Source organism: Bos taurus, chromosome 10, assembly GCF_002263795.3.
Source record: "Bos taurus isolate L1 Dominette 01449 registration number 42190680 breed Hereford chromosome 10, ARS-UCD2.0, whole genome shotgun sequence".
NCBI lineage: Eukaryota > Metazoa > Chordata > Mammalia > Artiodactyla > Bovidae > Bos > Bos taurus.
The window spans coordinates 26,436,622-26,449,195 of record NC_037337.1 but is presented as its reverse complement, the minus strand read 5'-3'; the positions used below and the strand labels follow the sequence as shown (position 1 = coordinate 26,449,195).

The following is a 12,574-nucleotide window of genomic DNA, read 5'->3' as shown; positions in this document are numbered from 1 at the left end:
ACTTAAAGGATGCAGCAAAAGCAAGTTCAGAAGGAAATTTAGAGCTATAAATGCACATTTTTAAAAAAAATCTCAAATCAATAACCTAACCTTCAATCTTAAGGTCGAAAAACATGTTTAAGAAGAAAAATTTTAAGAAAAAAGAAGAGCAAACTAAACACAAACAAAGCAAGCAGATGGAAGGAATAATAAAGATTAGAGCAGTGATAATGAAAAATAATTTTAAAAAACAAAATCAACAAAACCAAAAGTTGGTTTTTGAAAAGATGAAAAAAAAACTGACAAATCTTTAGCTTGACTGACAAAGGAAAAAACAAAAGAAAAAAAACCCATAAGATTACTGAAATCAGGAATTAAAATGGAGATGTTACTACTGACTTTACAGAAATAAAAAATACTGTAAGAGAATACTATCAACACCTGTATGCCAACAAATTAAATAACCAAGATGAAATGGAAACATTTCTAGAAACACACAAACTATCAAAATTCACTCAAAAGTTTCTTTGAAAAATGGAAAATCTGAACAGATCTATAGTGAATAAAGAAATTAAATCAGTAATTGAAAACCTATCAAAGAAAAATTCAGGATCAGATGGCTTTATTGGTGAATTCTACCAAACATTTAAAGAAAACTTAACTCCAATCCTCAAAGGCAAAAGGCAGAGGAGGAAATGCTTCCAAACTTGTTCTATGAGGCCAGTACTAGCTAGCCTCATATGAAATTTAGAAGAAAAAAAAATAAGAAAAGAAAATGATATACCACTGTACCACATGAATGCAAAAAGAAAAATCCTCAACCAAATACCAGTAAACCTAATCCAGCAGCAAAGTAAAAAGATTATACACCAGTTGGGATATACCCCAAGAATGTAAGAGTGGTTCAACATATGAAAATGAATATAATATGCCATGTTAACAAAATAGAGGGGGAAAACACATGATCATTCCAATTGATAAAGAAAAAGCATTAGACAAACTTGATATCCTTTCCTGATGAGAATACTCAGCGAACTAGGAATACAAGGGAACGTCTTCAATATGATAAAGGACACCTATGAAAAATCTGCAGCTAATATCAGTCTTAGTGGCGAAACATTGAAAACTTTCTCCCTAAATTCAGGAACAAGAGTGGACAACCGCTTTCATTACTACTATTCAACATTGTACAGGAAGTTCTAGCTAAGGAATTCAGGCAAATAAAATGGAATGGAATAAAACAAAATGAAACAAAACAAAATGATATATAGTATATACCATACTATACAATATAATGCATCCAAATTGGAAAGGAAGAAATAAAACTCTCTCTGCTAGGAGATTTTATGATTTTTATATGTAGAAAATCCTAAAGAATCCATCCACCCTAAAAAACTATTGTAGCAAACGAATTCAGAAATGTGGGTATCAAAGACAGCGCTGTGCTAGGCAGAAGATGCAAAAGCAAAAGGGCTTGAGAGTTGGGGGACATTAAAGGGACCACTGTCCCCTTAAGTGGGAGCGATGGTTGGGGGACCAGGGGCTGTTGTTTTTCGCTGAAAGCTGTGGACTTGAGAAGAAGCAAATGTGTTCCTTGGCGACAGTCCACAAGTCGCCGTGAGGGTGGCTCCAGAAGGACTTTCCTGCCCCTATTCTGTGAGAGTTCAAATACTAACCTGCTCTGCAAGGGTAAATTTGCGCAGCTGGGCGCCCGGGGGTGGCGGCGGCCTTCTCGACGGAGCAAAATCGCCAGCTGCACTTCCTTCGAGCCGGAATCGAACCAGCGACCTAAGGATGTCTACATGCTTCGTATCTACAGTCCTCCGCTCTACCAGCTGAGCTATCGAAGGGCGCGCACGCGTTCGTGCTGGGTCCTTCCTTTTTGGAGAAATGGCAAAAGCCAAAAGGCTTCAAGAGGCTCCGGGTACAACATACTCTGCGTTGGCTGGAAGTCCTTTGGCAAAGAGCCGTGCACGCGCCTGGGATCCGTGGTGGCCAGGCATCCCGGAGAAGCGATTTTCAGAATCTGAGCCCAGGCCGCCACTTGTTGACTCATTTTCTCTCCCTTAGGCTCTTTCTTCAGAGAGAACAGGACAGCAGCCCCCTGTGGCCAGAAAACTGGAAAGAGGGTGAGGAAAAGGGGGCGTTACTGAAACCCAAATGGATGCGTGGGTGAGGTGGGAGCCGGCTTGCGGAGGAAAGCAGAGGATCCTACCACCTAGGTAGAATCCGCTGAGGGGCCCTCGAGGAGTGTCTGAGCGTCGCCCCCAGCCCTTACCCAAACCCATATCTGCGCTCTGGTGCTGGGAAGTCATCACCCCCTCCACTTAACCTCGACCTGACCCTGTTGCTACCACGAGCTGGGCTCACTTTTCCTCACGGTGAGTCTTCCTGGGAAGTGATGGGGAAAGGATGTCGGGCTAGGCGGGGAGGTCACACCTTTAGGTACCCAGAAGCTTGGTCATGCTGCGGCCAGTCTGGGGACTTGGCTCCCCTTCTCTGCCCACAGTCCCGGATTCCTTTGGCAAGAGACGGCTGCTCCCTGATGTAGCTCCAGATTCTGTGGGCTTCCTGGACAGGCACAGGAGATGAAGGGAGGACCAGAGCACCCCGCTTGGACCTCTTGCCTTTGCTCCGCGTCTTTGACAAACGTTTAAGATCCCGTCTGGTGCGAGCTTGCCACCCCGACAGTGCTTGGTCACTCACCCACCTAGGTCATGTGGCACGGAAGTATGGCAAGCCACACCCAAGTGTGGCCTCCAGTGCCAGTGTGGCCACTCATGATCCAAATACCCGCAGGTTTTCACCTGCAAGGACGAGGTCCATGTTCTCGAAGGTCTCCTACTGCTCGTTGTAAGTTCCCAGACAGGAGGAGTGGGGTCATGGTGGGGCTCACTCTGGAGTGTCCAAGTCACCAGAGTCCACCTCCCAACTATGGGCACACTCTCATTCTGTTATATCCCCAAATATCAAAGCTAGTTCCCCCAAACCTGGTAACCTTCTCTCCCTCTCTGGAGAGTGAGGAAGAGAGAGAGCTAGAGAGAGAAAGAGAAAGTTGGAAAGAGAGAGATGGACAGAGAAACACAGAGACAGTCGTTGGGCTAGACAGAAGAGAAAAGCTATGGACCATTCTAGGACTAGGCAGAGTAGGAAAGGGAAATTGAATGGGAGGATTTTCAAGAAGAATGCCTTGGTTGTCCCTGACCCATGTGATGGCAGGGGTGCTTGTCGGGCTCCAGGGCTTGTGGTGGGTAGCTCCTCTGTGGTCACTTATCTGTCACGGATCTGTCCATGTTGAGTAAGTGATAGCGGCAGAGCGAGTGCAGCTTTCACTGGGGAGAGATACATGAATAAAAGTTTAAAGGGTTTGGGAGGTTGAGGGGGTGGCTAACCAGCCTACTAAGGCAGGAGCAAAGGGGTGTTGTTAGGCTGAGGGGCATTTTTCCATGGATTTCAGGAAGGAGAGGTAGGTAATTGGCTTCAGAAGGGCTTTGTCCTGTGAAAATGGAGGTGATCTACTGATGAAAGGGCCAAGGCCAATATACAGGGAAGAGGTAGAGGGCGCTAGCGGTCTTCGTGATGGATAAAAAATGAAACCCAAGCACTTCCTTCGAGCCGGAATCGAACCAGCGACCTAAGGATATCTATATTCATGAAATACTACAGTCCTCCGCTCTACCAGCTGAGCTATCGAAGGGTGCACGACTAAGTACTTCCACTGACAAGTACTGGGTCTTTCTTTTTGCAGAAATGAAGGCGGTGAAGAAAATGGAGCCTCACTGCTTCTTAAAGAATAGTATGGGCCTCCATGGGTGCTCCTTCCCCCTTTCCATCTGTCTCATTCTCCACCCCCATTTCTAGTTCTGTATCTCCTCTACGTGTTACTCACTTCAGAGAGGGGCCTCGGTGCCCACCTAGATCTAGTCTTACTTTTCCGTGCAGTGAGGCTTCCTGGGAAGTGATGCAGAAAGGATGTTGATTGGGCTAGCCCAGTCTGGGACCTTGGTTCCCCTCCTTTGCCCACAGACCCGGATTCCTTTGGCAGAGGCGACTGCTCCCTGAAGTAGCTCAAGATTCTGTGGGCTTCCTGGATAGGCACAGGAGACGAAGGGAGGAGCCAGAGCACCCTGCTGTCCGACTTGGACCTCTTGCCCTCACCTGGAGTCTTTGAAAAACCTTTCAGATCCTATTTGGTGTGGGCTCTCCTCCCCAACAGTGCATGGTCGCCCACCCAGCACAGGTAGAACAGAGGTGTAGCAAGCCACACCCAAGTCACCTGCCCTCCAATGCCTGTGTCACCACCCCTGATCGAAAGACCCACAGGTCTGCTCCTGTGAGGATGAGGGCCATGTCCACGGAGGTCCCCTACTGCTCACTGTGAGGCTCCAAATAGGAGAATTTGACTGTGCTGGGGCTCACCCTAGAGTATGCAAGTCATCACAGTCCATCTCCCAGCTATGGGTACTCCCCTGCCCCTGCTACATCCCCAAAACATCAAAGTTAGTTCCCCCAAACCTGAGAACCTCCAATTCCCATGGAGAGGGGGAGGGGGAGGAGGTAGGGGTGTCTGTGGACACATCCAATGAAAGCACTAGAATCTCCTTTTGGTCCCTGCTCGCTGGTCTCTGCAGAAGATGACATTTGAGGCTGGGGACTCTTTGTGGCCACAGAGCAATAAAACCTTTCTCCTGAAGGTCTCCTGTGGGACAGCAGTGGCACCACCCCCATGGAGACACCACAGCCTTGGGCTCAGCCCCTTTTATTCAGCAGTGGGACATGGGAAGACCTGGGGCAGCTCATCTGGAGAGGAAAATGTGTGGGGAAATGCAGTCTGAATGCAGAGGCAGAACCTGAACTGAAAAGGAGTTTGTGGGCTTAGGGGTCAGGGGAGGCCAGCAGCTGGGCCCCGGGACTGCAGAGTCAGAGGCCCATCACGGTTGTATGGACAGTTCTCTTTCCCATGCTTCCCAAACATATCTCCCACCTTCAGAAGTTTCCCTCCCACAGAGGGAAAAGAGCAAGGGCCACACCTTGGCTTTCCTGTCTGCACCCACAAGCCTTGACAACCCTCCCCCAACCACCACCACCTCTTCAGCCTGGCTCAGTGGGGATGGATGGAGGTTGGTGGGAAGGCCCAGCCCATGTAGCCTTAGGGCCCAGCCCTTAAGTAAGCCAGCTGGTCAGAAAGCACAGACCAGTGGCCTGTGTAAGGAAGACAGTTGGTATACCCCTCCAGATCACACATCCAGCCATCAAACCCTGGCCCCTTCTGCTCGCTGCCTTCAGCCACCATTATCTGCTCTCCCCTCCACCCCCACTTTTCCTACTCTCAGGGCTCTCTCAACTCTAAATCTTTCCTTTTGCTCACAAACTCTGCTCCTCTCTCTTTATCTCCCCCTCCCCTTGCAGTCAATCACCCTTGGTCTCTCTCTGTCTCTGTCTTTATCTCCATCTCTATTTCTATGTCTTCCATCAGAAGCAGCAGGAGAATCCGTGCACGTGTTTTTCCCACCATTGTACAGAGCAGGAGCAATCATTAGTCTTTCAGAAGGAACCCAAAGCTTCCTGTAGCAACCAGAAAAGCTGTGAAATTTCAAGGAATTTCAAGTTTTCCCATGGCCTCAGCCTAGTTCTCTGACAGGAGACTTGAATCGGGCCTCTGAAGTTTTCATTACGACTTCAGGCCTTCTCCCCCATCCTGAGAGCCCTGGTGTCTTTTGCAGCTGCCAATGCCAGTGGCTCTCAATGCAGGTGTACAGTTGGCAGTGGCTTGGTAAATCTCAGAGTGGCAGTCCTGTCCCACAGTATATAAAACGAATAGTGATGGAGGTTTTCTGTCTCCCTATGTCTATATATTTATGGATTATTCGAAAGAAACACAGAAAGAGAGAACAAATGTGAGAATGAGGGAGAAAGGTAAAGAGAGAGAGTCAGAGAGAAAGTTGGAGAAATGGACAAGGACACACAGAGATTGCAGTTGGGCTAGACAGAAGAGAGAAGCAAGGGACCACCCTAGGACTAGGCCGAGTAGGAAAGAGAAATTGAATGGGAGGATTTTCAAGAAGAACACCTTCACTGCCCATGACCCATTCATGGCCCAGTGCTTGTCTGGCTCCAGGGCTTGTGGTGGGCAGGTACTGTGTGGCTGGGTCTATCCATGTTGAATAAGTGGTAGTAGCTGAGCAGGTGCTGCTGTCCCTGGGGAGAGGTGGGTGAATAAATGTTTTAAGGGCTTGGGGGGGGGTGGTCAACAGGGTGCCTTGTTGGGGCAGTCTCCTAAGGCAGGAGAAAAGGGGTGTTTGGGGCCGGGGGGCATATGTCAGTGGACACATTTCACTAGTGGCCCTCATGATGGGGCAAAATAACTAAGGCACTTCCTTTGAGCTGGAATCGAACCAGCGACCTAAGGATGTCCACATTTATCAGGTCTACAGTCCTCTGCTCTACCAGCTGAGCTATCAAAGGGTGCACATCTATGCTTTCCACTGACAAGCACTGGGTCCTTTGTTTTTGCAAAAATGAGAGGGACTAAGGAACAGGAACCTCACTGCTCCTCAAAGGAGCACCACCTCTAAGCGCCTCCTTCCATCCCACCCACTAGGAAACTGAGTGGGAGGATTTTCAAGAAGAATGCCTTGGTTTTCCATGAACTATGAGATGGCCCATGTGCTTGTTGGGTTCCAGGGCTTTCAGTGGGCAGCTCCTGTGTGGACATGTGTTTGTCAGGAATCTGTCCACGTTGAGCAAAGTGGTAGTGGGAGAGGAGGCACTTGTCTCCCCAGGAAGAGGTGCGTGAATAAAAGCTTAAAGGACTTGGGATGTTGAAGGAGTTGGGGCAGTCTACTCAGGTTGCTTTTGGATGAAGGGCATGTGTCCTTGGATTTGGGGAAGGAACAAGTGACTCCGGAAGGGCTTTGTTGGCTTTGTCCAGTAAGAATGAAGATACTCTTGTAGTGCACGGGCAGGGGCCAATTTGCAGGGCAGAAGCACTAGGTACTAGGAGGTGGTGGCATTTATGATGAGGCAAAAAGCAAGTGCGGCACTTCCTTCGAGCCGGAGTCGAACCAGCGACCTAAGGATGTCCACATGTAGTAGACCTACAGTCCTCCGCTCTACCAGCTGAGCTATCGAAGGGTGCACATGGGCTCATGCTGGGTCCTTCCTTTTTGCAGAAAGGACAGAGGCCAACACACTGGATGACCCTGGGTACATCAAGCCTCTGGTTAGTTGCAAGCTCTCTTGTCAAAGAGAGATGTACATGCCAGCTCCGTGGTTGTCAGGCACCCGAGGTGGCTATTTTCAGAATGTCTGAGCCTGGACAGTCACTCGTTGACTCATTTTCTCTCCCCTGCTCCTTTCTACACGGAGTGGTGGGATACCGGCCATCCTAGGTCTGAAACCCTGTAAGAGGTGAGGATAAAGGGGGCGTCAGCCAAATGGAAGCGTGGGTTGGTTGGTGGCGGGCTTGCGGAGGAATAGAGAGCAGAAGAAAGCATCCTGCAGGGTCGATGAAGGCTTTTTGAGGAGAATCGCCGCCTCTAACCGCCTCTCCCCATCCCACTCAACTCCCGCCCCAGGTTCTGTACTCACCTCGCCTCAACACTCACTCCAGACAGGGACTGCGCTGCTCACCTAGACGTAGTCTGACTTTTTGCACTCATGACGCTTCCTGGGAAGGGATGGAGAAAGTGATGTTCGGTTCCGCGGTGACGACCACGCCCGTCGGTACTCTTCTGCTCTGCCCGCTGAGGCCAATCTAGGGATTTGGATCTTCTTTTCTGCCCACAGACCCGAAATTTTTGTCAGTAGCTATTTCTCCAGCATCTATCTCCCACTTCCTGCACCCTTCAGTTCCCTTGCTTCAGCCCTCTTTATTTTCCCCACCACCTTCCTACTACCAGATGTATGTCTGATCCCTTTTTGATCCCTAAGTTCGTGCTTTTCTCTTAAACTTCCCCCTTCTGATATAGCTGTATCTGTTTTTCATTTTCTTTCTGTCTCTCAGGGTGTCTAGCCCTCTTGGTCTGATCTTTCTCTGTAACTTTTTTCCCCCCACTGTTTTCTTCTTTGTTTCTATGTCTATTTCTCTTGCTTTTTGTCTCTGTTATTTTTTTTTTTCTGTCTTTCTCTATTTCTATATCTCTATGTCAGAATTTGCAGTATATTTGTTTCTAATTCTCCAAGTTTCACCACTCATTACACTTTCAGATGAAACTAACACTTTCTGGGTGCAATGAGAGCAGCGTATAGAGTAACAGACATTTGTCTAAAATGCAGGCTGAGACAAGCCAGTGGGAAAATAAAGGAAGAGTTCCAAAAGTTCAGGATAGTTATCCAGGGTGTGTTTATAATTATGCATGCTCAGATTCTCTTGGACTTTTATTGCAAGTCTCTTTTACTCTCCAGGTTTGAAGAAATCTTTAATGGCAAACAAAGAAATTTTGCTAGGATGATGCCTGGATTTAATTATTAACAAAATGGTACAATGGTTCACCAAATGTAACAAAATGTATTATACCAATGCAATTTGTCATTAGAAGGGAAAATATTGGAAGAGGAGCAGTGAGAGCATATATATGAGAACTTTCTTTACATCGTGCTCAGTTTTCTTTTACATAAAACCGCCTCCAAACAGAAAACAGTATTAATTGAAAAATTCATGAATTGATTTTGTCCATGTATATCCATTTACATGTATACAGCTACTAGAAAGAATGTTCTTGGGTAAGCAGTAAAGGATGGCTTCTAGGGTGCAGTTAGAGGGGATGATCTTAGCTAGTATCTTAGCTAGGTCATCCACAGTAACAGGAGGAATAAAAGTCCTCAGATGCCTGTAGATGGGTACCTTGTAGTACCGTGCATGCTGACATTCTCCTGTGAATGCTTCCGTTTCCTCAGTGAAATAGAAAGCTGAGAGTGAGAATGGATGCTGAGGTATTGCTATTTTAAAGACATTATAGAAGGAATGAAAGATTAACCTTTAAGAATGGTACAGTGAAGCGACTGAGAAAAATAGTAAGATTATTATGCAGATGCCCTTGAGATCATTGTCATGAATTTAAATTGAGACCATTTGAACATTTCTGGGTTTCTCTTCATTCTAGTTCAGCTCGGTGAGTGCAGGGGTGCAATGTTTATGTTAAACAAAGATTGCGATTTTGTTATGTGAGTTTTCTAAGCAAAAGAGGAACAATCATATGCAGACTCTTATATTGAGAATTCAGCCAGGAACTGGAAACTTCTTTTGACGTTTCTTTTAAGGACATGGGCCATCTTTGTTCCTTCACCACCTCCCGAAGGTGCTCTCTCCTTTGCTTAAGGGTGCTCTCTCCTGCAAAATGGGCCTCTCCAAAGACACTGAGAAAGGTGTAACATTTTAATTCAACCTGGATTGCAATGGACATCAAATTCCATCCATACACTCTCCTGGACCCCTGAAATGTGGGCAAAGATCCAAAGTTCACTGTATTCACAGTTCAAGAGGTGAAAATGTCTAACAGGCATTCAGATTCTGGGTTAAAACATTTTCGGACTTTTTGAAAGCAAGCTGTAGGGGCAGTGAGCTAATTTTCCAAGTTAGTTGTCCAAGATCCTTGATTCAAGTCTACAAGAATTTAAACACCTCCCTCCTCTGGTGGACATTGCCTTTTTGTTGAGTCACACTCCAGACATACTCCCTCAGACCCTCCCTGTTCTTCTCCCTTCCTGGTAGAGAAAGATGCAGAGTCTGCATCAGGAGACCAGAAATGGGGCTTGGGCGTGGGAAGGCAGATGCGTCCCAGAGCAAACAGACCAATGGAGAGCTGAGGACCTGAGGAACTAACTCTAAAGTCACCACTGTACTCTGACGACAGTATGGACCCAACGGCTACGCCCTGCACTTTTGCCAAAAGAGTTGCCTCTTGAATTTCGGTTTTACACTGCCCGCGAAGCCTCTGTGAATTTCCCTCTGTGAAAATGTAGGGGGGAAAAAGGGGGCGACACCACTCCCCCTTTCCCCTATCCTTTTATCAGTCCCTTGTGGAATGTGACAGCTTCCTCTTCCGGAGTTGCGTTTGCACCTAAAGCTTCCGTTTTAAGGTCTTAAAACTTGTTTCTGATGACCCCTATCTCCTTGGTGAAATTCATCTTTGAAGACTAATCAAAACGTCACTAATTAGCAAAACTTTCATGCCAGAAAACGGATTTGACTAGTTTTAACTGAACCTCGCTGCCACACGCTCAGTCTTTCACCTCTAACCCAGTAGGTGGAATATTTGTCTCATTTTAGATCTCAGTCTTCTGCAACTGGCAAAAACTTTCCCTGGCAGCGGTGGGATTCGAACCCACGCCCCCGAAGAGACTGGAGCCTTAATCCAGCGCCTTAGACCGCTCGGCCACGCTACCAGATGCTGAACACAAATTCACTACTCTTTCTGATAGTACTTTCTTTACATCTCAATTTTGCTTTATACAAAGTGTTCTCGAAGTCCTAACTTCAAACGTCAAGAGCAAGGGGTTCAGGGCACAGCGGACACTTATTGCAAAAGTTTACTCGCCTCGTTGGCTCTGAATTTTTCATCTTCCACCCAGGAAGGGGAAGAATTTAGTGAATGAATAAATGGGTAATGAATGAATTAAATCTGTACCACACACTAGGCTGTGGGCCTTCTGCAGTGTTACTATGTTTTATTCCTTGCGGCTTCCTCAGTCTGCCAGAAATCTCTTACAAAGATAAACGAAGGCTGTTGCTAATTAAAGCTACGAAAATCTTCAACGAACATGACATCCAATGGCGTTTTTAGAGCAATTGCAAATGCTCCAGCGCCTATTTGGAATCTAACCAACAACCTAAAGATGCCAACAGAATTCTATAACTCCCCCTATTTCCACCAGCTGAGACATCAAAGAATGCACACATGTGGCTCTGCTGAATTATTTCTTTAGAAAAGAAGCTTCTTATATTTTTTCTCCAGAAAACAATCAGCTGACTGATTCATATGGAAAATTCATATGGAACTGTCCAAACTATCACTTGCCTGGAGAATTCCATGGACAGAGGAGCCTGGTGGGCTCTAGTCCATGGGGTCTCAAATAGACAGGACTGAGCAACTAACAATCACTTCATTTTCAGAAGCTGACTGGAGTAACAAGTCAGATGGACAAATTTATTGCTTGCCTTCAATAGTCCAGTCATCTCCACCTACTAAAATGAACCAATGACTCCTCAAAGGCTTAAGGAAGAGGAGATGCCTGGATTCAAATCTGAGTGCAGTAGGTGCCAAACCATGCCCAATGCACCCTTTGGGAACCAAAAGTGGTGCATATTGGGCAGGAAAGGCACTGCCCTCTAGGGTCAGAAAGTGAGAGTGTTCCTTAAAGAGCTCAAATTCTGATTGTGAACCCATCCTAGGACACTATGTGCTAGGTAGGGTCAGAGTACTCTTCCTTGGGTGACTCAAGCCTTGGAATTAAATCACTTGCCTGAGCTGATGGGGCTTCCCTGGTGGCACAGATGGTAAACTGAGGAGCAATTGCCTCCCTTGATGATTCTCTTCCAGCTTAACCCATCTTCTTTACTGGCCTGACTTTACCATCCTTGCCTGGAAGGGAAGGAAAGAGAAAGGGTGAGTGAGGGAGTGGGTGCTGTTTAAGTGAGGAGAGCAGCAGATAAATAGAGATAATCCTGTAGGGAACAGTAGGGATCCCAGAGGCAGTCAGCAGCAGAAACTGCACAGGGACATTCTGCAACTGCCCGAAGTTTGCTGGCTTAGCAGCAAATGATGAGACCATCTGACTTCACTCCCTGCTCCCCTCGCTGGGGCAGCCCGTTGTGGGGCACGTGCACTTTCAAGGTAATTTCAAGGTTCTCCACCTCTCTTCTCTCAACTTGAAAAAGCCTCAGCTTAAATGCTTTCCCTTTGGCAAGTCCTTATCCGGTCCTGTAGTGAGGACGTGGGTCGTGAACATTCACGATCAAGAAACAAAACCTTGGCAGCGGTGGGATTCGAACCCACGCCTCCAGAGAGACTGGAGCCTAAATCCAGCGCCTTAGACCGCTCGGCCACGCTACCGTACTCACATCAGGTATCCCCCTACACTCGCTAGTTATACCTTTCTGCCTTTTTTCCCCCCCAGCGTTGTCCTCTACTCTGTGACCCCAAATCTTGATTCTAGATATCACCAGAGGACACTAAGAAAGTTCTCTGCTCTACTAGAACTCGAACCTGTATCCACCCAACCCAAATAGCTTTTCTCACTCGAGGAAGTAAAAGGGAAATAACTTCAAAGCCAAGTATCGCTCCGGAAGCGCAGCTCTTAGGGTGTGGACTGAAACAGCTTCCCGAAGGTGGGTCACATGAGCTTCTGCTTTGCGTCCAGTAAGCGCTCAAAAACTATTTGTTGATTGGACAAAAAGTGATTAGTATCCATATCATTTGGGGATACTGGTGGTGGAGGAGTAAGAATGAGCAAAGCTGCCTTTCCCTGTCAGCTCCGCGTGCCTGGACTTCAATTTTTTGCTAAATTTTGAGTTAGATACTTTTCGATTCTGAAGCTAGGAGAGCAGTCTTGAGTCTCCAGGAGGCATGGATAGGGCGTGCGTTAAAGGATTAAA

General features: G+C 46.9%; 6 non-coding genes across 6 annotated transcripts; all 6 read right to left on the bottom strand.

Annotated features, from left to right (window-relative positions):
* Nucleotides 1-1,739: 1,739 nt before the first annotated feature.
* TRNAY-GUA (transfer RNA tyrosine (anticodon GUA)) lies at nt 1,740-1,829 on the bottom strand. Its single transcript is given in 2 exon segments — nt 1,740-1,775; nt 1,793-1,829. It is a non-coding gene; the product is annotated as a tRNA-Tyr (tRNA).
* Nucleotides 1,830-3,585: 1,756 nt separating this feature from the next.
* TRNAY-GUA (transfer RNA tyrosine (anticodon GUA)) lies at nt 3,586-3,676 on the bottom strand. Its single transcript is given in 2 exon segments — nt 3,586-3,621; nt 3,640-3,676. It is a non-coding gene; the product is annotated as a tRNA-Tyr (tRNA).
* A 2,678-nt stretch (nt 3,677-6,354) lies between these two features.
* Nucleotides 6,355-6,444, bottom strand: TRNAY-GUA (transfer RNA tyrosine (anticodon GUA)). Its single transcript is given in 2 exon segments — nt 6,355-6,390; nt 6,408-6,444. It is a non-coding gene; the product is annotated as a tRNA-Tyr (tRNA).
* A 579-nt stretch (nt 6,445-7,023) lies between these two features.
* Nucleotides 7,024-7,113, bottom strand: TRNAY-GUA (transfer RNA tyrosine (anticodon GUA)). Its single transcript is given in 2 exon segments — nt 7,024-7,059; nt 7,077-7,113. It is a non-coding gene; the product is annotated as a tRNA-Tyr (tRNA).
* A 3,170-nt stretch (nt 7,114-10,283) lies between these two features.
* On the bottom strand, nt 10,284-10,365 carry TRNAL-AAG (transfer RNA leucine (anticodon AAG)). The gene has a single exon. It is a non-coding gene; the product is annotated as a tRNA-Leu (tRNA).
* A 1,585-nt stretch (nt 10,366-11,950) lies between these two features.
* On the bottom strand, nt 11,951-12,032 carry TRNAL-UAG (transfer RNA leucine (anticodon UAG)). The gene has a single exon. It is a non-coding gene; the product is annotated as a tRNA-Leu (tRNA).
* Nucleotides 12,033-12,574: the final 542 nt, after the last annotated feature.